Genomic DNA, 26,064 nt, shown 5'->3' on the forward strand with positions numbered 1-26,064 from the left:
CAAAGCAAAAAAAAAATATTAATGCGTATCATTCGAACGTTTCTAGACAAAAGCCCCACTGTCTATTGTACGTTTAAAAGGATTTTTTTTGTCATCTCCGAAATTGGTTCGTACGATGCAACCTAGCCGAGCTGCGTTTGATGTTTTTTTGTGGCACGACTTTCAGTTGTTTTTTTAAGCGTGTGTGTAATTGATACTTCGGATTTTATTACGACGATTGAATCGGGCAAAATGTAGGTCACGGAGCAGTGAAACTCGGGTTGATTATTTTAAGAGCGCGTATCTGATTATTCTCGTGGCGATCGTGAATTGAGGAAGTCAATCCATTTCAAAGTTATTACAACTCGTTATTGACTCCTAACCGAGGAAACATAAAGTATATTTTCACTGTAATTGCGTGATTAGTGCCGACGATAAATTGCTGTACACTTTATAAATTGGTAACGATTTTATCGTAAATTAATTTAAGTGAAAATATCTATCGGCAAGTTTAAATTGATTTTGCAAGATATCGTCCGTTAGCTTCTCAATCATTAGTAGCAAATGCTTCGGGCATTATGTTTATTGTTTTATGATCATGGCTACTTAAGATTTCGTGTTGTCCATCATAATCATTATAACCTATAAATATACCAATATAATGGACGTTTTGGTTCCCATTTAAGGAGTTATTTTGATGGTTTGAAAGGTATTTTGATGTTTATAGTGTATAATGTATCCTCAGATTTGTTTTTTTTACCGTTTTACGTAAAAATTTCCTCGTCCGAGCGTAGCTATAGCAGCCTCTTTAGGCTACCAGTGATTAGGTAGGGAAAAACAAAATTCACTTTACAAAGTTGACCGAAATACAAAGTCGACGAAAATCTGTAAACCGTATTTTAATTGCGTTCCTATCTTTGACAATCCGTATTAATGTAATCTAAAGATATTTACAACCCCATCACTCTCACCTCGTTAGTTGAAAATACTCGGGAACCGACAAACAAAACAAAAAAAGCATCTTACAAACCGCGATCACAGTACGCCATTGTCGTTTCCTACCTTATCTAACAATGAGCTACCGTGTATCAAATCACCGACAGATACTAAAACTACTTTGAATAAAGAATCCCATTGTGATTATTATAAATATTATGCTAATATGATAAAAGGAATTTCTTGACTCCCGGCCCTAAGCGGCCAGGTGTCGCGCTCAAAGGGTTAGAGATTCAAATGTCTTGCACCCCTATTTGAATGCGATCATTTATTAAGATTTAAACCTTTTGTTTAGCGCGTTATTCCCATAGATGTGCACGCTCGGATAGTAATATATGTGAGAAAGGAGGTATTGATATATTTCTTTGATATTCTAATGTTCATTACGAATGTGCGCGCTACAACGGTCTTCGAGACGACATATCGTAAATTTTAGGATTATTTTGACAAATGTTGTCATGTGTATTTTATGTTTTTTTTTTTTTTTATACTCCGAAGATTTTTAATGAATTACAACTTTATGAGATGTCACGAGTTAGGGTTGAACGAACTTGCTTGTGCTACTACACATATGTATATGTGAGTAAATTACTAACAAAGAACGGAAATTTTTAGCAGAGCGATAATAGCATCTAAAATCCGATGAATAAGGTACTTTGTAGGGCTTTCACATAGCATTGATGCCTCGGTTTCATGTCTCAAGATGAGTGACGTTACTTTGTGGTCTAAGGGCTCCGGTGACCACTGAACAAGACAATTCGCGAGAGCTAGTCATTTAAATTTAATTACACAATTAACTAAAAACACTAACCCATATTCTCAAAAAAATTCAACTCCTCATATTTATTTTAAACTAATTATAATAATACGTAGATAAAGTAATCCAATTGAATCACACAAAAAACTTTATAAATGATTAAAAGTAAAATATTGCAATTAAAAGTTCACAGAAATAGATATACGCGAAATCACTTTAAAATATTTTTAGCGCGAACTGCATTTGTTAGAATAATTCGTTTTATTAAATGTTCGTTTGTTTTGTGATAAGCATTGAGGCGACTTCCGTTTCAGTGTTGGTTAAATAGCAAAAACATTATAATATGCAATAATTTATGCTGATTCACGTAGTGCTAATAAAATCATCATTTTAATCGTATTTCTTGATGCCTCAAAAATAATTTGTTTAATAATTCGGCATTCATTATTTTTCAATTTTAATAAATGTTTTGTCTTCATTATTTTTAAGTGTTAAGACACATTATAATGTAACAAAAACTAGTAGTAATAATAATTTAATTCGATCTGTGTCGAATTAAATTATTATTTAATGCTTTTTTTTTAATTTTATTTTTTCTTTGACTATGTTACCTTTTTTCTTTCTTACAGTGCATGTATGAGTGTTGAATTTTTATCACTACTATTTAAATACCTGTGAATATCTTTTTGTTTTCAATTACGTTAGTTATAGTTCCGTACACCTATAAGTTTATTATTAAATATGTAAATCATGAAAATAAACTTAATTACTATTCAAGAAACTTCGTGAAACATTATTATGTTAATTATGAAATATCGCATGAATTTAACACGTAGCTTGTTTTGAAAATTCAATTATCTGCGTAATTTTGTTTTTATACCATATATCCGTGACCACAAAATTCTAGCAATTAATAACAAATATTTAACCAGTACAAACATGTTTTCAAAAAAATTTAATATCACAATTAACAACTCGTTTATTAACATAATCGTAATACGTATATGTATATATATTTCAATAAAAAATAATCTAGGCCGCCATATTTACAATAAGAAACATTCAAAAAGAATAATACGTTTGAACAAAAATGACATGCTAAATGTATGTTTTTATTACTTAAATAAACAAGTATCCAATCGTTAATTGTGTCCATATGTCGGTCTGTCACGGAAATAATATAATACGGGATATGTCGTATCACAAGCCAACATGTATCCGTGCTGTTATTTTCAGGTTATTTTCAATGTGTCAATGGATATTACAACAAATTGATACTCACATTATATTCAAGCACTGAGAAGTTTTTTTTATTTTTATTTTGTGGGTGGACGAGCTCACAGCCCACCTGGTGTTAAGTGGTTACTGGAGCCCATAGACATCTACAACGTAAATGCGCAACCCACCTTGAGATATAAGTTCTAAGGCCTCAAGTATAGTTACAACGGCTGCCCCACCCTTCAAACCGAAACGCATTACTGCTTACCGGCAGAAATAGGTAAGGTGTTGGTACCTACCCGCGCGGACTCTCAAGAGGTCCTACCACCAGTAAAAAAGTATTTGTAGGAAACGCTTATTTTAAGTGAACTCAGTATTTGAAAGTAGAACAATCATATATTTTAGACATGTTCGCATAACATATCTCTGGATACAACGTCGACTTTAAAAATTAGCATTTCTGTCAAAGTCAATAAATATAATTGGAGATATTTCACAAGCACAGCGTTTTGACAAAGATTAAAATATTTAAGTAAGAGGAAAATCGTTTAAAAATACAACTTCGAAACATGTGTCATTGATCCACAAATTCGTAATCTCGTTAGGGCTAGTGTTAGCAACGTCCTCAGGTTAGAAACCCATGAGCTCACCTATTCGCTCGATGACGCTGGCATAGCCCTCTAAGGCTACTTACTACTAAGCTAGGTAGACACAAAAAAAAGACCAATTTTTCATCAACTACAATTTTCGCGATTAACAAATCGAACCAACACTCAGCAAAAGGACACTCATTCACGAGTCGATAAGTGCGCGAGCAAAACTTAAACGCTCCAAACAATCCTATCAATCTTTACAGATGGCCTGTACAGCTGTTCTTGCTATTATTATGCAAATTACGTCATACTAGTGTTGTATGCACACGGGATAACGCACGTGTTGAGAACAACCATACAGCTTGGAGTTGCGAGTTTGTACCGGTATAAAGTTTAATTCACTATCGTCTTCACCATAGTAAGACTCAATCCTCGTATCGATTCTTCTAGATATGATACCGAACAGTTATTCTCAAACTGCAATCTAATACTGGTGGCAGGACCTCTTGTGAGTCCGCACGGGTGGGTAGGTACCACCACCCCGCCTATTTCTGCCGTGAAGCAGTCATGTGTTTCAGTTTGAAGGGTGGGGCGGTCGTTGTAACTATATTAAGACCTTAGAACTTATATCTCAATATACGTTGTAGATGTCTATGGGTTCCAGTGACCACTTAACACCAGGTGGGCTTTGAATTCGTCCACCTACCGAAGCTATAAAAAAACTGCTATTAATAACTTAAATAAATGCAAAAAAATAATTGCTGAAATAATATAAAGGTATCATGATTAATTATGCCACGTATTATCCGATGTGTCTTCCCAATAAACCGATTACCACTTAATGCGCGGAACACCTTGTAAAGTCATTAAAAAAAAAACAAAGTCATTATAATTAAGTAACACAATTTTATACAAATGCAGCGTGCTTGTGTAGAAGCTTTTATTGAACTCGTAAAACAACTAGAGAACAGAGATAATTTATTTTGTATAACTTACGACTATCACACTTAATACTTACTAGAATTAAGTTTATTATTCCTTTTGAAATGTCGTTTATAACCTTTTGACTTGGATACGTTGCGAATGTTTCCAATTATTTACAGTTTAAATATAACGTGATGACAGTATTCCAATTAACTGAAGAACTAATTTCTAGGTTATTAGTTGAGTTAATATGAAGAGTTTTTTTAAAAATAGACAAGTGAGCGAACCCTTTCATTAACAGTGAAAATGTTTAAAAAAATGTACTAATGCAGAATTTCTTTTTAATGTGAACATGGGCATTAAAATAAAATAAAATATGTAAAATAATTGAAAGACGCTATAATCCGTACAGATATGGTTGTAACGATGAGTTTCATTTTTAAATCAACTCAACATCCAATTTAAAATGGTGATGTAATTTGAAAATAATTGCGAATATTCAAACATGAGTGAAAGAGACAAAAGATGTGAGCTAAGAACATTAACATTGAGTTCGTTATTTCGAATTTCAAAAATATAATTAAACAGCTTTCTTTGTAATATAGTGCATGAACAGTGCGTGCAGTAACAGTAATTCAATATGCAGCATATCTGTTTTGAATCGAGTAAATAATTATGCTGAAATGTGTTTTATCATTGCATGTGCTTACTCGCATTGATAGCGTTTTCATGTGATGCTGTGCGGCCGTTGACCCCGACGCGCTATATTTTGTAAGGCTCACGGTCACGCTTATTTCATTATGATACTAAATTAACAGCGTCAGTCTAATTTTTAAATCAACATGGATAGACCAACTGAAATAGATACGAAACACTATTTTGCAAGTATTTTGGTAAAGATTTTTTTTTTATTGCCCATATATGTATGTACATCGTACTATGAATGCCGCTTTCCACATAGAAACGCGATCATGAAATCTCAATTGTATTGTCTATGGTTTACCATTCTTCACACTGAAACGCATTGTATTTTCGGTAGAAATAAGCAAGGTACCTTACTTACTGACCGTACAGACTCATAAGACGCTCTGCAATCAGTAAAAAAAGAAGTTGATAATTACTTTAAAAGAAATGTATTTGTGTTACGTTAAAAAACCATTAATTTGATTTAGAAGTATGTTCGATTATTTGTCAATTTTAGCAAAATTTCTAAATATTGTTAGTGTTCGAATTCTTATTTTCCATTTTTAAATAGCCGTGTAGACAATAACGTTTCTTTAGTGAAAACATGTTCTATTTTCGAAAGTTATTTATAAGTGTCTAAGTCCTTACATATCATAAAGCATGTTCTGGTTTTAAAAATTTAAGACGGTTTTCCCGCCCGTTGCTTGGCATGGCTTAGCGTCATACAAAACTATATTAACACGTTGCCTAACTGATTAACACTTTAGTAGTTATATCGTTAAAATAACATATTATATTATTACACAGCATTATTTGCACTGTACTTATCACAGGAAATAAGTTTAAAAATATTATTCCCAACATCATAACAGTGTGAAAAAAGTTTTCGCGTAAATAAATTTGTTAGCGCCTATGACGAAATCCTGAGATGGTCGTTTAGATGGTAAAAAGTAAAAAAAAAAAACAGGACATCCTCTACATCGTCGTCTAGTTCATTAAGATTTTTTTAAATGACACGAACACAAAAGGGATCCAGAATTAGGTAGTGTCCTTTCGAAATCATTCCAATGCATTTCGATACAAGTTCTTTGTGAGAGGATTTTTTTCCAAATCGGCAAAAATAAATCTGAACTATCAATCGGATTAGAACCTATTTACGCTAATAAGTGGAACGGTCACATATGTCGCAGAACCGATAACCGTTGGGGTAGACGTGTTCTGGAATGGAGACCGCGAACCGGCAAACGTAGTGTAGGACGCCCTCCTGCTAGATGGAGCGACGACCTGCGCAAGGCAGCTGGCAGTAACTGGAAGCGTAGAACCGAAGATCGGATTCAGTGGCGAGCTTTGGGGGAGGCCTATGTCCAGCAGTGGACTGCCGCAGGCTGATGATGATGATGATGAAGTGGAACGGCTGTTTTGCCGTAGAGAAGGAAGCAAGTGAAAAGCACAACTCTTACGGTCTCACATAATACCTAGATCCTTTCGTATCAGTGTATTTCCAGTTGTTTTTATCTCAAGCCGATTTCATCGCGGAAATGTACCCAACCTAATAATGAAGCATGTATTGAAATTGTAAAAAAAAAAACAATAAATCTGTACGAGCATCGAAAAGTCGTAGCCATTACAGAGCATTACAGAAAGAAAAAATATATTAACAATTTATCAAACAAACAAAATTTAATTCATACCTATTCTAGTAAACTCGAGAGATAATACTAGATTCTACGGGCGAGTAGGTGAGCTCACGGGGCTCAAACCTGCTAACACTGGGCCTAGCAAGAGCAGTGCTTCGTAGAATCTACCACGTTAAAATGATTTGAGCATTTATTCTATACATCACAAGGTACAGATTTCCGTGTAATAGTGACAGTCGCGCTCCGTTTTAATCAAAATTACCATAATAACCCTTTACTTAATTCATAATTAAAATTCAAATATCGTTTGTGTCTGAAAAAAAAATAAAAAAAAATACTTCGAGTTTTTATTCGTTAAATACTCGAAAGGGTTTTAATCGGGCGTGCTTAAAGAAACATTCAGATTTATCGTTTGACTTATCACCTGTCGTCGCGTACAAGCGACACTAGAAAATAAAAATTACTGTAAGCAGAGTAGCATTGGTCACGCCACAAATATACCCTCTTGATCCATCACGCGGGCGGGCCTTCCCCTCACCCCCTGCTCCGATGTCAGCCATTTTGAGTTATATATGTACTTACTTAAAATACTACCAAAATCACAATCTTAATAAAATAAAATGTAAATTAATTTATTAACTTTAAAACTACGACAGTTGGTAGTACTGAATTTTTTTTTCACGTTGGTCACCCGTCATTCACAGAATGCCATAATTTTTTTAAAATCATATATTCCAGCTGTGTGCGATAAAGCAAAACAATAATATTTTTTTACGTTATATCAAAATTACATCACAAATCAACCCCTTTTTTTTATCACGTACACGCGATTCCACGTAAACCCTTTTTCACGTAATTGTAGATATTAATCTAAAGATCTGATTATACCTGGCGGTCTCAGTTAAAGCGACGTACTCACTCTCTCGTTTTGTGATAACTTAAACGGAACTTTAGCGTAGAGCGTGCAAACTATATCTTGAACCGGCATCACCATTTTGTTTTTAACCGTTAGTGCTTATTATAACGTGAGGTATGGCAACATTTTTGTAGGGCTGCCCAAGTTTAAACGTTAATAATGTTCGTTGTTATCGAAATAACAAACCGCCGCTAAGAAATGGTTAATATGTCCATCCAGTAAATAAATAGACACAAACACCTTTTTAATTACTACATCCATTACATCTAACATTCAATTTAAGTATTAGTGTTACTAAAAATATATATATATATATTGCGCCTACAAAATTTATAGTTTCTTATAAAACATTGCAGCTTTTAAGATTGTTAAAATTTACTATCATTTAAAAAAAATTAGCTTTTCTCATTTCGCACAACGTCGATGCTAAATCTGTCCACCTTGAGACATCAAACAATATATTAAAGTATTTAATGGTAGTAATATTCTTCTACAAGCAACTTTTACGGCTAAATGTCATATCGAATACTGTACAGTTTTCGTGGTCACGGAAAACTAAATTGCTACTCGTCGACAATAGAATATCGAGGTAGGTAGTTAGTGATTTCAATCGTAAAACTACTTTTAATTACATTTAAAACTTTTCAGTACAAACAGACAGAACCAATCTAGATCATTGTAATTAATACTCCTCGAATATTATAGATTCATCTGTTAAAAATTTAAATTATAATAATGATACAAACATTACAATGGTAGCGCCAGAATAATAATATAATATTATAATTAGTTTTAACTAAGCACATTTAAGGAACACGTGAAACGAATTAACTTAAGCGAATGATCGACTAGAACCGTATGTGCAAATTCATTTTGTATATTTAATTTTATTTTATTCGAATTTATATGGCATTGTACTGTATTTACTGAACCTAGTAAAAGTTATCGACCGAAAATAGGTATCTAAGTCAAAATCTTATAGTAAAATTCTGTGTGTTCTGTAAGGTTTTGCGTAGACCCGTTGCCGAAGGCGAAGATAAAAATGATGAAATATGAAATGAAAAAAAAAGAAGCAATGTACGTCAAAACGAAGATTAGTTGACACGCAGTGAATATACTTTGTATGTTCAATACTGTGTGACCGATGTTGTACCTATGATATTTAAAAAAAGTAAAAAAGGATGTTTATCATAGCACTTACGAAGTCAAACTCAGCATTACTATAGATAAATAAATACGCTTCAGTTGACTGGACATCCGTAACCTCTAATGCTGATTGTTTTTCTCTGAAATGCGTAGGCAAAGGAAACCGAAGCATAACTTACACGCTTAGTGACACACACACATTTTATATTTTACCTTAAGTAAACGTCATACTTAGTAAGAAGTCTATAAGTTTAATCTGTCTCGCACCACCTATTGGATTTATATAGTGTGCGAAAGGGATAGCTGTAAAAGTTATCACTTTAAAACGTTCGTCTCAGTTCAGTTACATTCAAAACGTAGAGTAATAAGGTGAGAAGTAAGTCAGTTGGGGAAAATCAGATCGAGTTGACATGTCCATTTTTTTGTTAGTGCCATAAATATTTTATTCTAACATTCTTCATAGTTTCATCAAAATAAAAGAATTATAATGCTCAAATTTTTAAATATTGATTGTTTTCGAAAACAGTTGTAGTGATATTTTATATGTGTGTGTGTGTTTTTTATTTTTTATTACTTCACACAAAAATCGATTTTCAAATTTATTTTTCGTTTCAGATCACGACGTGCTGGATGTGTGATGGTTAAAAAAAATCGACCGCGTCCAACCTGTTGCACGGAGACATTTGGTGAGCGATCCAAATTTATTCTTTACCCCTTTTTTGTGAACTTTTCAAGGTATAAAAACAACAATGTAAATAATACGAGCTTTTAAAAAGGCTCACATTCGAGTGCCGTAAAGATGGCGATGCACTGAGTGATACTGTTAAACATTGTTATTATTTTTTCAAAAGCAATATTAGTGTTAGGGGCTTGCTTTACGATGGAAAATTGATTGGTACGAATCTGCGGTCTAATATTTTTCTATGACAATAAAAGGAAGTGAAAAGCGTATGATCCGCATATTTTTTGCCATTTGTACATTGTAGAGGCATAAGCAAGCATAGGTAAGCACCGGTGCGTCTCTGGCCTAGCACTGACATTGTCCATGGGCGTCAATAAACACTCCCAACACTTCTATCACATTTATTACATGTTTTTTTTTGTTTTGTTATCTTAAAGTTCACGCCCCATCTCGTACTAAGCAATTTACAATCAAATTTGTTTTTTTTTTCATTATAACAAAATAAAATTACAAAATTAATTTTTAGTATTAATTTTCAGTTTAAAAAAAAATCCAATTTGTTAGTAATCTTTTTTGAAGCCCATTGTGCCACTGACCTTTCAACGAATGACGGGACCACTCGGGCGGAGTTGAATCAGGTATCAGCTTTAACTTTTTTGTACACATATCGAACATAACACAGCCAGCGTATTGAATAGCGAATAGAACGAAATAGAACGAAATTGAATGTTTGGTTTGGTTACTTGCTGTCACTGACTTAGATGTACATATTTAGTGCATAATAATATTAGTTTTAGTGTGAATGTGAAATACATCACTGTATTACTTAGAAATTTTTTTTTCCTCTACTCGCTCGGAAGTAGGTTAACCTATTTCGTTTTCGTATTTAGAATACTTTAAAAGATTATACGTTTAAGATGGCCGCACAAAATAACCGGATTAGGGTTTTTCATTTCGATTGGCCTTTACTTAAATCGTGGATAAATTTAATTTGCATTTAAATATCTTCGAAGTGAATTTTTAATTCAACTATTCGTATAATCTTGATGAAACAGTTTCTTAGAATCACATTCAGAATTTACGTAAAGCAAGACGTAGTCCGATCATTAACCTTTTAAAGTTCCGAATACGAATCTATGTATTTTGAAGCAAATTCGACGAAAACCACAACAATCAACTTCTAATTTTAAAACGACCCTTCAATTTTTAAAACGCGTCCGAACCTATAGAAGATCTCGGCATTTAAACCTCATTACACACTTTTGAATAAAACGCCGCGAATCGCGTTCAATAACATCGCGTTCTAAAGACGTCATTCTGCATGAACGAGTCATCGCACGGAGATGCAATCAAAGGCAAGAACGTTCTTGCAATTTTATTAACATTAAAAAAAAAACAATAAGCAAAACCGAATCACAGAGTTCCAGCAATCATTTATAATTTGATTAGGTTTTTGTGACACGGCCTGATACGTTTTAAATTGCATATAATACATGTTTTTCAGTCTATCCTATTCATTTGTTCGATTCAAAGGAATTTAGGTCTTGTTTTGTATGTGTGTGAGGCGACAATCGTCTGCTGATGTTCTTAGCGATCAATTTTTCAAAGAGATACACGTGAATGCTCTACCTGCATGCCGCGACTTGATATGTGAACGATATTATGCATTGTGCCAAGTTGAATTTAATTTCGGTAGTAAAAATCAAGATTGAAGCTGATCAAAAGAAATTAGCGTAATGAAATATTGTATTTTAATTTTCGTGTTAGTCGTTAATTATCATTAAGATATTCCGTTAGTGCATATTGGCTGTGCCCAATATTTACCGTATTTTTTCGAAAAGCGTACCAATTTCAAATCATTTACCGCTATTCTGCTTAATTGAAGTACCGCTTTAAAAGGCTCAATAACGAAACTGATTCTGAGAGGAATCTTTTAATAAACAAAACATAACAAAATTAACGCGATCAACAACATCTCACAAGAGTTAATTCTCATACATTAACATTTCGATATTGTTTACGTTATGTATTCCTCAAATCGTACACATGTGGTCAGGATGCGTTCATCCCGCAAGTATGATTTATTGTTATGGTAACAAATATTAGAATATTATTTACATGAAATATGTATATGTTTGGACTCGATGAACTATTTGTATATATTAGTCAGTATCTTGACCGTTTCCATGGATTGCAAGGATCTGCGCCCTTGTGGATCTTGAATATATTAATTAATACATTTTGTTTTTATGAGATAGTTATGTTCGTGTTATGAGAAAACTAACCTTGAAATAATCTACGCTGAACAACTTTTTTAATTACATATTTTTAATTGTTTTAATTGGATCATAAATAAGTTCATTACAAAATGATTGTACGTGATCACATGTTGCATAGTCTCGTCCCGCGGCACCTGCTCTCGGACCGGTCCAAGAGAAAAAAAAAACCGTTTAATCTTTCCCATTTTAAAATAACATTTTTTGTTTTTTTTCTGTAAAGTCCGCATCGTGGGACTACGGCGCTGTTTACGTGATGCCTTAGGTGGACTAACCTTGAGGCTGTACAAGTAAGTTATCTGGATATATTACTCCCACACGTGACGCAACTGGGAATCCGTCGTTGGCATCTTAAGTTTCTTCCAACCCCAGGTTTTTACCCTCGCATAAACACCTAGGCTACCAGCATAGGTAGGGAAAACAAATCGTGCAACCAAAGTCTACCATCATCAAAGCGACTTTGACGCCGGAACAGACAGTATATATCTATCTCTTTCTCGCTGTTTAAAATAGAATATGAAAATATCTCGTAGGTTATAGCTTACGTCATCGAACATATTAGTATCGAATTAAGTAAGATGCCACTAGCGTAAAATGTCAAAATATAAATAGAAATAAAAGACATCTGATTTTTAATAAGCTATACGAAATTCGTAATTTGTATGACTTTGTTTCTTTATGTGACTGACTGCATCAGCTAGTGGTAAGTAAACTATTACGTCAATTAATTGAAACTAGAGGTCCCGCAGTAGTCGAAATTCGACTATAATTAATTGGAATTGTAAGTTTGTACACTATTATGATTGTATTTTATACTTCTATAATCACAAATTTCGGCAAGACTACACTATAAAAAATATTAACAAAGACAAACAATATTTAATCTCAATTAGACAAAAGACGTCAAGAACAAAGGTTTGACAATAAATAGTATGCATGCATGTGTGCGTCAAATACATGGTACGTAGTGTGCGTAATGTTTTCTTTATTGATTTAATGTATCTTTTATGCATTATTAAAAAAAAAAATTAGCATTGTGCACTTCTTCTCTATATTCTCTATAAGTGTGGAAAATTTCATACTTCACCGTACGCGCAATTTTCGTAAAAAGGGATACAAAGTTTTTGCTTCACGTATTAATATATAGATTAAAACCACAGAGAAACACGAACGGTATGTTGTCAACACATTTTTCTGAAACAAACAGCTTCCTCTCCAGATAACAGCGTAGCTATTTAAAACCGTTCAAGAATTGACGACACAACTATTTTTTAAGTATCAAAACTATTAACTTATCTATACTAACGATTTTGTGCAGCATTAACCCGCGCCTTTTAGATAAAAACAAAAGAAAAACACACAAAACGTAATTTGGAAATTTCCCCGGCCCTTGCTACGTAGACCGCTCAAATTATATATAAAAAATTTGTTGAAAACTCTTTATATTGATGGTTACGTCGAACAGGTTTTCTAAAGACCGGATCGACTTCTCTGTGGCAATGCGCACACACCTTAATTTACCATTTAAGAACGCCAATTCGAAGCTGCCTTCAACGAAAACAATTCTGACATTTAAGAAACTTTATTTTGATTGTACGTTCAACTAAAGCAATATCCAATAACGCGGCAGCGCCCTTAAAACAAGATTTCTACTGCAAAAAATTATAAAGGACAGCTTAACAAAGAGTTAGGTCGTGCAGGTCGCGTCGGGCATTGATCGAATATAACAAAAAAAAAAAAAACGCAAAATCATCATCGATGCAAAAACATCGTGACTCATATTTTTATACCTTCGCTGTGGCTAATAAAGGAAAATTGTTGTTGGCAACACTAACAAGTGTGCCGGTCGAACTTAGCTACCTGTCATTTGTCATTTCGCGTGTGACACAGAGGACGTTCACACCAACTGAAAATGAAATATATATAATTTGCACATCGCAAATTGTTTACTATGACGTATGAATCAGAATTAATGTCCTTTTGTTTTCGTAGCTCGACCTTGTTCGAACACTCACATAAATGACATCGGAATGAACCTTTTGTGTTTTTGTGGGCATTTTTTTGTTGTGTCAGTCATTGTTGGTTCGTTAGTGATGCAAATATGTACGTTTTGCAAAAAAAAAAAAAAACTAAGAAGCAAACGGATTCCAACTAGTATAAACAGTTGACCGTGACAAGGTCGCGAGGATTTTGAACTTGGAGATATCAGAAAAAAATTGAAAAATTTGAATGTTGCATTCGACTCGGCTGATTGATGGGATCCCTTTGCACGCGATTGAATCTTTTGTTAATTTTTTTACCGTCAATCCATTCACGTTGTTTTTTTCTTCTTATTGTTTTAGTTTCGAGAAGTTTTTTTGTTTTAACCGCAGATCTTAAATTCAGATACAACATCTCGTGGTCAGGGCAACGGATAATTGTAATGAAGCGTAATTTTACGTTTACCGATCCGGATAATCTCGACAAACGGGCTAAATGAATTTACAAGAAAAACAACCTATAATTACGAAGCATCTTTCGAATATCGAAATTATTTCAACATTTTCGTAAAATGATCATTTAAGTGAAGCATTGATTTACGAATATCAGGTGTAACGAAACTATGGAGGGTCGAAGCATGGAGTAGGTACCATGTCAGTGTATTAAAAAGCGTCCGCTGAAAGGGAGCAAATTAATGTGGCGCCATACTTAGTAAATTGTTTTTTTTTAAAACAGCGTCATGAACTACCACACTTCAATTCCATCCAGTACACTTCACTCTATTCAAAATTGCTATATTCATATAATTTCCACTTCCAATGACTCTTCCAACAATAATTTTTTGTTTACATGTAAACACTTTTTCAACACGTCCCTTAAATAAGATGATATTCCTTACCTCTACCTACCAGAAACTAAACCAACCATTCCTTTTTTGCTTCAACTATCTATCAGCTTGAAAATCGAGAGCCACGTCTTCACGCAGAATTAAATTACTAAATGACTAGATAGTGCAGTTTCGTAGAAAACAACCATGCATGTATGTACTATATTAACATATGAGACTGTCAGCGCAAAAGTGGTCTAACCCACAATTTTTTATATTCGCGTTTATTTATTTAAAATATAATACATTTTAATGCAAAACCGGCCTATCCCTAGTCTCACCCATAGAGGACAGATGGCTTTGTAAACATTATTTTTGTACGTATTGTTTTTGCCTACGAAGCAGTGTAAAAGTTAATTCCAACCTCCAATCTCCATACTAACTATGATAAGCTTAGGACACTTTGGCGCTGACTGCCTCATGTATCCTAACGCCCCCGATATCCGCTATGCATAATCGTGACACGGCCTTACAGTATTGTCTCGGCGCGTGTGACTCAATCCCTTGTACTTATCACAATACCTGTCTTTGTGCATTGTCCCACGGACCTTAACGTTACATATTTTGTAATTAGTCAACTATTTTCAACTGAATCACCCATTCTCATTTAGGAGTATCACGACACAAGGCAACATGTAGATAATTTAAATCGACGAAAGAGTTTCAGTGTATTTTGATAATTAATATTAATTTAATGAAACCTCCTTGGTTGAGCGGACTGTTTCTGTGTGGTTTTGATGCCAATTTAAAACCAAGATGCCAAAGAAGTAAGTACAATTTCGCGCCATTTTTACTGTCGCTTTTGTAATTAAAATATCAATTGCCAAAACTATACAAACGAATACATTAAGTGGCGATTTGGTTCAATTATGTTCATGTCTTTACTATACTAATAAACCATAATAATATTTACTTGCTTTATTTAAAAAGCTAAAGTGCTCGATCTTAGACCAGACACAAAAAGTTAAATTAAAAAAAAAACATTCGAATTTCACTTAAAAATCAGTCAGTGGCCAGTAGTTATTTTATCGGCGATGTCCAGGATTCGTTCCTGGTTGGTCAGGTCACTTCCGTGAATGATATTTGGCCTAAGTGTACTTATTGTAAATCATTCGCCTTTGCTGCACCCATTTGCTCAGGAGAAAAATCAACTTTAGGGTTTTTCCTTGACGCGTCTTTTCTTGTTATCATGCCTATGTTTGATCTCAAGAATTCTGTACTAGAGGCAATATTACACACAATATAAAAATTTATTTTCAATTTTTAAATATTAAATTCACATTTCAGTGTACCTTAAAAGAAAATCCATACTGGTTATGACACGTGCTCATAGGGTATCGCCCCCTTTTACGAAATACGAATATAAAGAAAAAAAAATCGAATAGGGTCCGGTCATCATAATAGATATGCGAAAACTCAATTGCAGTGGCTCCGAACAATAAAACCCAATGATCTCCGTTCAAATTTAACAACGGTCAAATGAATTTGACCTTTAATGGCCAACAAATACGAACGCATTTTCATTAATTAAATAATTTCGTGTTCGGCATCCCCCTTTGTGCTTCGAACGCGGCACAAGTTGTAGGCGGGAAAGTTGCCGTACGCTCAGAAATGTCAAAACAAATTAGCAGTATAACTGTATAAAATATGTTTGTGTGTGTGTTTCGGAAGCACTATTTTATACTATTATCGATCTAATAGGTGTGAAAAGGATGGATATCTTGCATGAATATTGATGTTAAAAACCGGTTTTCCCCTTTAGGAGTTCGCATCCATGTGTGGGTGAGCACGGTTTTTAGTTTCATACTATTTTAATGTCAACAAGAATATGACCGAACTATGAATTTATGGAATTTTTTTTTGTAGATCGTAACAGGCCCTAACAGTAAATAAATCTTCAAATCTGCCACTAAAACTATTATAATTTTTCGAACGAAAATCATTTCGTCTCCCAAAAGACAAATCAAATAAATTCTTATCCGACTCAATTCAAAAACTACCACTGCTAATTAACATGGCGCCCACCCCAACATAAATTCTATGAAAATGATTACTTCATACATCTTTGCTAGTTCCATAATTTAGCCGACAATACTATATTACGTATAGTGTAAAAGACTGCAGGAACTTTATTAAATAAAATTATTGTAAAATTTGAGTAATATTAATTAAATAATTTCATAATGACTCATAAATAGAATACTAGGTACTTATAGTTGAAATAAAATACGTATCTGTTATTTTTCCAATGGTATTATACTTCTGATTGTTCTTGTATTCTTATAACATTGATAACTCAATTGAATATCAGATACTCATAGAGCTATAATACCTACTGACTTCATAATCGATGCGCAATGGACGAAGCCTCGCGTTAATAACATATTTAATTACGGTCAAACTAAAAAACAAAAACACGTTCATAAAAAAACCAAATTGCCGTTAACTAATTCAAATATCGAATGCGTAGTGGGTGGCGACGGTTCGGTAGGGTAAGAATTACCCTCGGGGGTACGACGTACCCCCTATGTGATGTTCCTACGTATGTGTTGTTTATGTGTGAAAGAGGGTATGATAATGGTATGCTTCCTGTAAGCGGATCCCCTCTAGAGTGTAAGTACTAATGTCGAGTTTTGCGATGAGCACTCGAAATTATAACAAATGTGAATTTTAAGTGATAGATAGATTTATAGTAGTTTTTTTTTTTTTTTAAATTGGACCTGGCAATTAGTTTTTTACTCTTTGTTGCATTGAATACACAACTAAATTCTCAACTGTGTATATATTCACAGCAATAAGGTATCAAAATTATACATCGTTCCTAATTATCCGGCTAGCGTACCATATACCGTACTTGGGTTAATCTTACTTATTGTCATTCAAAAATCTACAATTTCATTATATTATACAGATGATTTCAAAATTCGAATACACAAAAAATGCAGTAGCAGTCGCACGGAAAAAAATGGCAATTAACTTTAACCGACGTCCATAAAAGTATACAAAACGGTAGTTAAACACATACGTTTATGCCGCGCTGTAAATTACACGGGCGTTATCGTTTTACAAATGTAACAACTACATACTCGAATAATACTGGTAACATTAAACGTTTGACAACTAGGATGACAGTTGTTTTTTTTTCTTTTCGTTTGCACGTGGAATCCCTCGTGGAATCTCTCCTTACACGATTTTCACTGATATTAACCTGCTTTTTTACATAACTTTTATTAGATTAAAATTTACTCTGACGGCACTAAGGAAACCACAAAAACCAGTAAAAATAGATTTTCTTCGATATTTGCACTCGCAAGTAATTTTAATTATGTCTTCCGAGTGGAAGACACGGTTTAATCTAGTGTTTTAATTGTCACTGCATTGTTTCCGACGCCTCAAATACTTTACAATTGTCGTGATCACCTAGTTTTATTTAAAAAAAAAGATTGCATTTATGTGGTAATGTTTACAATTACATATTAAGCACACATTACGTATTTAGTTTAGTCTAACCTAAGCAATCTACCTATTTTTACTTAATACGACAGAGAACCGTGGTGTGTTCGACGTCGCCCAAAACACGTCATTACGGATCCTCCCGATCCATTAACGGTGCTTTTAGGTACCACAAGCACCGGTCACCGTCCTCGTCGAACCTGTCGCTTGCGACGAAGGGCTCGACGAGCGAATTAACCCAACCACAGCCCACTGAGTTTCTCGCCGGATCTTCTCAGTGGGTCGTGTTTCTGATCCGGTGGTAGATTCTGCGAAGCATTGCTCTTGCTAAGGCCAGTGTTAGCAAAACTCCGGTTTGAGCCCCGTGAGCTCACCTACATGTTAGAGCGAAGCTGAAATAGCCTCTCAAGGCTATCAGCATAGGTATAAAAAAAGTGGTGTGTTAAAAAATGCCCCGTGAACCTTTTGTGTGCATATATAGCTTAATCGCTACAATAAAATTTGAATACGAAACGAGAAATGCTGTCATAAAAAACGTACACTTTGGCAAACACTGCAATTTCCGGTGCAAATGGCTCGAATCCAAAGCCAAAGGGTAGTTTATTGATAATTAATGGTATCGCAAGCAGTACGGACAAAATTATTATGTATAAAGTAGAAATAAACTGCAATTTCTTGCCTCAGTATAAACACGAACATACATAGATTAAAACTTTTGAAAATCTATTATTATCGTTTAAACATATTGATGGTAGGGCCTCTTGTGAGTCCGCGCGGGTGGGTACCACCGCCCTGCCTATTTCTGCCGTGAAGCAGTAATGCGTTTCGGTCTGAAGGGTAGGGCAGCCGTTGTAACTATACTGAGATCTTAGAACTTATATCTCAAGGTGGGTTGCGCATTTACGTTGTAGATGTCTATGGTCTTCAGTAACCACTTAACACCAGGTGGGCTGTGAGCTCGTCCATCCATCTAAGCAATAAATAAAAAAAAGACATAACGCTACAGTCAAATCCGACGCAAAGAATAAAAGAATTGCATTTTTTTTTTACTTTTCACGGACCACGAAACTACGAAATCTTCGCACCATTTTCAGTCAAGCGATTCAATGATTTTGATCACAGGTAACAAACAAGATAATCCAAACGTCAGAGCTGCCAATATAATCGTACGCCATGTCATACCGTATCATAGTGCGTTGGAACACGCGAGTACTATCTAGGGATGCTAGTTCTGTTACTGAACATAATCGAAAGACAAAATTTCGAATATAAATTTAAGTTGAATTTAAAGTTGGAATGTACGGATGTAAATTGAAGCAGAAAATATTTTTAGGCACTAGAATGAGTATTTCAAATAGAATAACTTTCGAGCTATGAAAACATCATAAAAGAAAGCTAATCCCAAAATATCAACGGCTCAAGTCTTAAAAATATTCAAGTGGACCTTAACAAAAAAAAAAAAAACTGCCTATTCGCTGGTAGTCTACGGGGCTATTTCATCTACGCCCGGACGGGTAGGTGAGCTCACGGGCTCAACCTGAGAGAATTTACTAACACTAGCCCTAGCAAGAGCAGTGCCTCGCATAGTCTACCACAGATAGGGTCGGAATCAGATAAGGTGTCCAATCTGCTCGTCCTCACACGAATATGAAGTGGATTTTGGTATAATTTTTTCTGAATATATGGATACGTAATATAATCACCAACGACGTCCACGTTGTAAGAGCAAGCAGCATATATATTTTATGTGTAATCATAGGCATCGGTATACTATGAGTTTGTGTAATACTACTTCCCAAAAATAAGCCTTTCGTTGCGATAAGAGCAATGTGAAATCATAATGGAAACATATTTTAGGTTTCCGACTTTATGTCTCAATGTAGGAGGTACAATTCACAGGAAGTCAATGAACTCCAAAAGCGAAAAACTGATATTTTTATTAAAGAAATAACTCCAGTTGAAATGGGCACACTCCACTCTATATCAAACTCTGGCTTGATCATGTATTATCTTAATCAGTTATGCGGAATGCAGTTCACAAATAGGACGTAGAAAATCAAAATATCAATGCATAAAACCTGTCTTTATACAGAAGCCACTTGGCCCTAAGTTAAAATAAACCTCCATATCTTTTATTTTATGAACAGACATAAAATACCTTAACATCCCTGATCAGTCGTCTACGAAATTCAATAACTCCGCTATATGGAGACATTTTATTATTCAATGCCACTATAATAATATAATGAGGTCGTTTCAGCGTAATGAGGTAGTTTTTATCGCACCGAATGTATAGAGCGATCATTATTGCACCGTTTTGCTTTGTGAACAGTTTTTTATATAATATTCAATTAATTTGATATCAGTTTTTGCTCGTGTGGTCTTGTGAATCCCCAAGAGCTTATACGTGCATCGTCTTGTCTATTTGTACAGTGAAGAAATTATTTGGCACCTCCCCTTGAAACGGCAGCATTAATGTTGCCATGTCTAGGGTATCGGAAAACAATAGTCGGGAAGGAAGTTCTTTCCCGACATACACCTATAATAATATGTGAAGCAAAAACTTTGTACCCCTTTTTACGAAAATTGCGTGGACAAAGGAGTATGAAATTTCCCACACTTATAAAGAATATAGACAAGGAGTGCAGATAGCTAATATTTTATTAAAATTATGCATTAATGATACATTAAATCAATAAATAAAAACATTACACACACTAACATGTATTTGACACACACACACTTAAATACTCTTTGTTTTTTGTTAGTTAGTTTTCAACAAGGTCTGAAGTGTCTATTGAAGATTGATTGCCTATATTGGCGCACGGCCCACTTGTAGACGAACTTTCCTTTATGGACATTAGCAAAACCAGGAACCAGACGAACCGCCGCAAACGAATTCTTTATTAATAATTTAATTTATTATCAAATCGGAAAAATAATGTTTGGCAAGAAAATGCGTTATTAGTATTATGAATTAATTTTGGAATGTTTAAAAATAGAGATAAATTCGCTTCGTTATACACAAATTCGGATAATTTTTAATAATTCGATAAATTACTTTTCATAAATTATATTTTTCCGGTTTTCCATTACAGCACAGCCCTAGAGTGCGCCGTGCGTTTTAAGATTCCGCATTCGAAGCTCGAGTCGTGTTGTCGTGTGTAACAGCACTTATACGCGTCGCGTGGCGTCACGTACCAACAGTGTACACGTTTATACATATTTAGAAGGAATTCGAAAGAAGAAAAAAAAACCGGGAAAAAAAAAACGAGGGAAATGGATTAATCGACTATAAAACTTTACTTTCACATAAACACGTTTTACGTAAATAAAGAAATGAAACGTTAATGGTAACGTTGCTTTACAATTTATTTACGTTACACATGCAAAAGTGTTCGCTGGGAATTTTTGTTGGTTTTATTGTTACTAATTTGTTGTTAATTAGGGCGGTAAAGTGCGGGTTAAAGAGGCATTTAGTAGGCACAAGGTTGAACGAGTTCACGGCTTACTTAATGTTAATTGGTTACCGAACCCAATGGATATCACAATAACCTTAATCATATTATGTATACTGCGACTGTTTCGACTAATTCGCGGCAGAAATAGACAAGATGACGGTACTTACTTGGGCGGGTACATACATACATCATCACACCTTGTCATCACAAGAGAACAATAAATTTTCAAACAAAAACGAATCCGCGGGAAATAACCTCAAAACGTTAACGAGACAATAAAAAAAAAACACAATAAGCAAAGGGAAACCCATCGGAATCCTTCCCTAGGTTATTTATCTGCATCCCTTTGCGCATCTACATCTGTAGCGGGCTCCCGTTAAACCCGAGATTTGCGAACTAATTTCAACTGCAAATCCTCAGAATGAGTAGGATTTACAGGAGACGAGCGCGCCCGTGTACCCACACCTTTACGGTTATTCGTTCGGGGATAATGGAATCACAACTTTATATATTTGTGCAGTGTTTTTTTTTTTTGTTATTGTTTCAATATTTTCTGAAATCGTTTGATGAATTATACCTAAGTTCACCGAGCTATTCATCTACCATTAAAGTGAGGCGGTGAATCTAAATATTCGTCAAACATTTTAAGTAAATGTGAGCTATGAGCTTCATCGCTCATCAGCTTGGCTATAAGAAATTAAATTATTAAAGCATTATTTACAATTTGTATGTTTTTTTTTAAAGAAATTAACTTAAAATTAATTAACTCATTTAAATTCAATCTAAACCTAATATAAAATAGCTAACCATTTAAAATCACATAACATGTCAATTCAAACATTTTTTTTTTTTAAAGTCAACATTTTTAGCTTGTAGCTTACGAAGAATCCGATCGCGCTGTAAAATAAAAAGATTTCTTAATAAACCTATAAAATACACCCTGTTGTTTTTTAAAAGCATTGTAACTTTTTAATAATCACAATAAATAAGACAGCGAGAGATACCTATCTATAAATGGTAACTTAACCATTCGAGCTTAAGCCACAATGTCACGGGCAACCGTATGAAGGATTACGATTCGCGCGGGTCAAGTTGACTTGGACATTTGTTACCTACCACCCGCCGTCCGACTAATTACAGGCAGGGTGCAGACACGTCAGTTGTTAGGTTTTGTTACGGCTCATTAAAAATGAACTTTCAAGAACATGTGTACAATGCCTTAGGCTCGCTTACGTGGGGCCAGAGCTTTTAGCGCTCATTACATATGTGGCCTAAGCTTTTTACGTTTACAGCCTTAGGCTTTTTTCCCTCGTGCTTCGTTTACACCTTTCCAGGTAATACGTGACTTTATAATAAGGAACAATTTAATTAATCAGTTCAGAGCTTTGAAATTTTAATCATTTATATAGAGAATGGTATGTATTTTATAGAGAGATAAATAGTCTACTAATATACAATTACAAGCATAATGTTCGTCAGTGGTTTTTTTAAATAATTATAGCACTTGCTATTTAAACTATACTGAATTGTAGAACATTTTGACATGACTGTTTAGAAATAAGAGATCCAAACACAACTTTTTGTAATTCTACAACCCTACTACAAACTATAGTCTCAGCTGACGCAGTCTCAAACAAAAATTTAACAATCCTTCTAAAAATTCTCACGAAAATCAATCCAAAAATATATGCAAAACTCGAAGCTATTGTCAAACATAAATACAACCCTAAAGAATTCAATATCTCAAACTAACACGTAAATTGAAGGCTCGCCCATAAATTTAGATGACAAAAAAAAAATTCGCTACCGTTCCGAAATCGCGCATTTCTTATGTAAATAACTCAAGTTCTCACGGAAGAATTTGCATAGCCTTAAAGGGTTAAGTTTATCAGCTTATCCGAAACTTCGGTTATGTAAATTACGATCACCTAAAGGAATTAAAGCGAAGCTTGGCAGCTGGCTTGATGCTAATTCGATGCATTCGATTTTAGGGCTTAGCATCAAATTTAATGTGAGAAAAATTTAATCGATTTTTTTTCTAAATCGATTTTGTTCTCACTCCACTCGATATCGTTTGTTTCGACGCACATTTTAAACTACATTACTTTTAAATATCAGTTTTATTTGCTTCATCCCAGGGTAAGTAACCATCAGTTTAATAAGGGATCAGTGAAGAGTTGTTACAACAGTATAAAAGTATATGTTATTATCCGGAACATGCTTCGTCAACTTTTAAATTATGTTTCTAATTAAACATTTTTTTTAAAAATTCATTTTCAGTATAATTTTACAATTTCACCAACATCCTCATATACTGTAGTTTGTTATGTAAGTAAAACCGTAATCAATTTGAGTCTTTAGATTGGAATAGATCCGAGAAAATCGCAAGAAAAGAGAAGAATGAAATAATTGCAGAAATTGTATTATTGCCTTGTAAATTGGATTAGAAGAAAGAAAACAAAAGAAGATACTGGTAATTACCACTAGCGAGGTATAGAGTTCCTACGTATGCTAACACTGTAGGAACTTCATACCGTGCTCTTGGGTTTGCCAAATTTCACCTTTACTGCACAGGAAATAAGAAGTGAAAAATAAGAAGAAGATTTGTGACAAGCAGCAAAACGTATGATAAGTATGTCTCTTATAATAATGGAGTAAGAAATAAACAATAAGTGTATTTATGTTAAAGGAATACTTTATAATATTCAGCTACTCGCAGAAGTTAAATTAAAAACAAAATTTAATCCAGTTAATAAGTCAAGCACTTTATATCCTTACGCTGTAGTCCAGAAGCGTCGGTGAGCACATACAATCACGGGGACAGTTAGAACTTCAACTACAAACAGATTTATATTATATTTAAAAACTAATTTAACACGGGATCGTATTTTCGTATCGTAAATTCATGGTCCTTCCAAAATCAATAAATAATATTTCCATTCTATTCTCACAAATATAATGAATTATATATCAGGATAACATACGTATTATTACGGATTATTTATAAATATTAATCAAGTTTTATTAAAACGATTTTTATAGCAAAGTAGACACAAGGCAGTTTTTTTTTTGTATTGCTTAGATGAGTAGACGAGCTCACAGCCCACCTGCTGTTAAGTGGTTACTGGAGCCCATAGACATCTACGACGTAAATGCGCTACACACCTTGAGATATCAGTTCTAAAGTCTCAGTATAGTTACAACGGCTACCCCACCCTTCAAACCGAAACGCATTACTGATTCACGGCAGAAATAGGCGGGGTGGTGGTACCTACCCGTGCGGACTCACAAGAGGCCCTACCACCAGTAAAAACACAATCTTTAGCACAATCTTTAAAATTCGTCTGCACTTTAACAGTCCGTGGTCACAGAAACTATAAAAAACCTAATAGAAATGACGAAAATAATAAAATAAAAATTTTATTACGCTAGATCAAACCTTGGTCAGGCAGTTTTAATTATTTCTATGACTCGCGGAAACCAAAGAAAACACTTCGGTTCGGGAAGTTTTTTTTTTCCCTTACCTAATTTTTGGCACCTTAAGGGGCTAAGTTATATAACGTAAACGGCTTTATTGTTGTCATGGCAACGATTCACTATCGCGTAATAGCAATGTACAATCACATCTGAAATATAAGATTTGTCTACGAATCTAGTTTTATTGTATATTGAAAAAAGATATACGGCTTTGTTTGTTTATACGTGCTTTTGTTATTAATTTTTTTTTACGCTTTAGACACGCTGACAATCTCACGGTTCACTTGTTGCTTAATATTAAGCAAGTCCATTCACTTTACAGCGTGAAATGCCACCCACCTTGAGACATAAGATTGAAGTCCCATTTGTATTAGTAACCTAACCTAATGCATATAAGAACTGTCCTATCTTGCAAAAAAATACAGAAATAAACTGGATTGTGGTATCTACCCGTGCGGGCGAGTACAATGCGCCTCTATCACCAATCATCTACATTTACAAATTTAATTTGTATTTTTAATACACGATATATCCTTGAATAGAAATAGAATTCCTTAATCGTACTAGTAAATTTTATGAATTATTAATTTTTGTTTATTTTTGCTTAGATAGGTAGGATGAACTCACCAGCTGCTAGATTCTGCATAGCACCGCTTTTGTTAGGGCTAGTTATGGCATATTCTCCGAATTTGAGCGAGGTTGAGCCCGTGAGCTCACCGTCCGCGCGAAGCTTAGGTTACTAACGAATAGGTAAGAAAAAAAAGAACTCATACCCCACCTGTTGCTAAATGGTTACCGGACTGCATAGACATCAATAACGAAAATGCCGCCACCCACCTTGAGACATGAGCTATGTCCCTTAGCTTTAAAATACAACGACTGCCACACCCTTCAAGCCGAAACGAATTTGTTCTTCACTACAAAAATAGGAAGGGCTGAAGTCCCTACCCGTGCGGGCTCATAAGACGCCGCACGAGACCTATAAATTGTCTAGGCAAA

The 26,064-nt window shown here is 34.4% G+C and overlaps 1 long non-coding RNA gene across 2 annotated transcripts in view; it reads left to right on the forward strand.

The window, feature by feature from the left end:
- Positions 1 to 15,655, forward strand: part of LOC105842375 (uncharacterized) — a 32,609-nt gene extending 16,954 nt beyond the window's left edge. Inside the window, exons 3-4 of one of the 2 annotated variants that reach the window (XR_009974255.1) lie at positions 9,466 to 9,536; positions 12,032 to 15,655. This is a non-coding gene — a long non-coding RNA (uncharacterized LOC105842375). Of the gene's footprint in view, positions 1 to 9,465; positions 9,537 to 10,071; positions 11,562 to 12,031 lie in introns of those variants that run through there. The other variant, XR_009974254.1, reaches the window with a different exon arrangement.
- Positions 15,656 to 26,064: the final 10,409 nt, after the last annotated feature.

This window comes from Bombyx mori, chromosome 11, assembly GCF_030269925.1.
Source record: "Bombyx mori chromosome 11, ASM3026992v2".
NCBI lineage: Eukaryota > Metazoa > Arthropoda > Insecta > Lepidoptera > Bombycidae > Bombyx > Bombyx mori.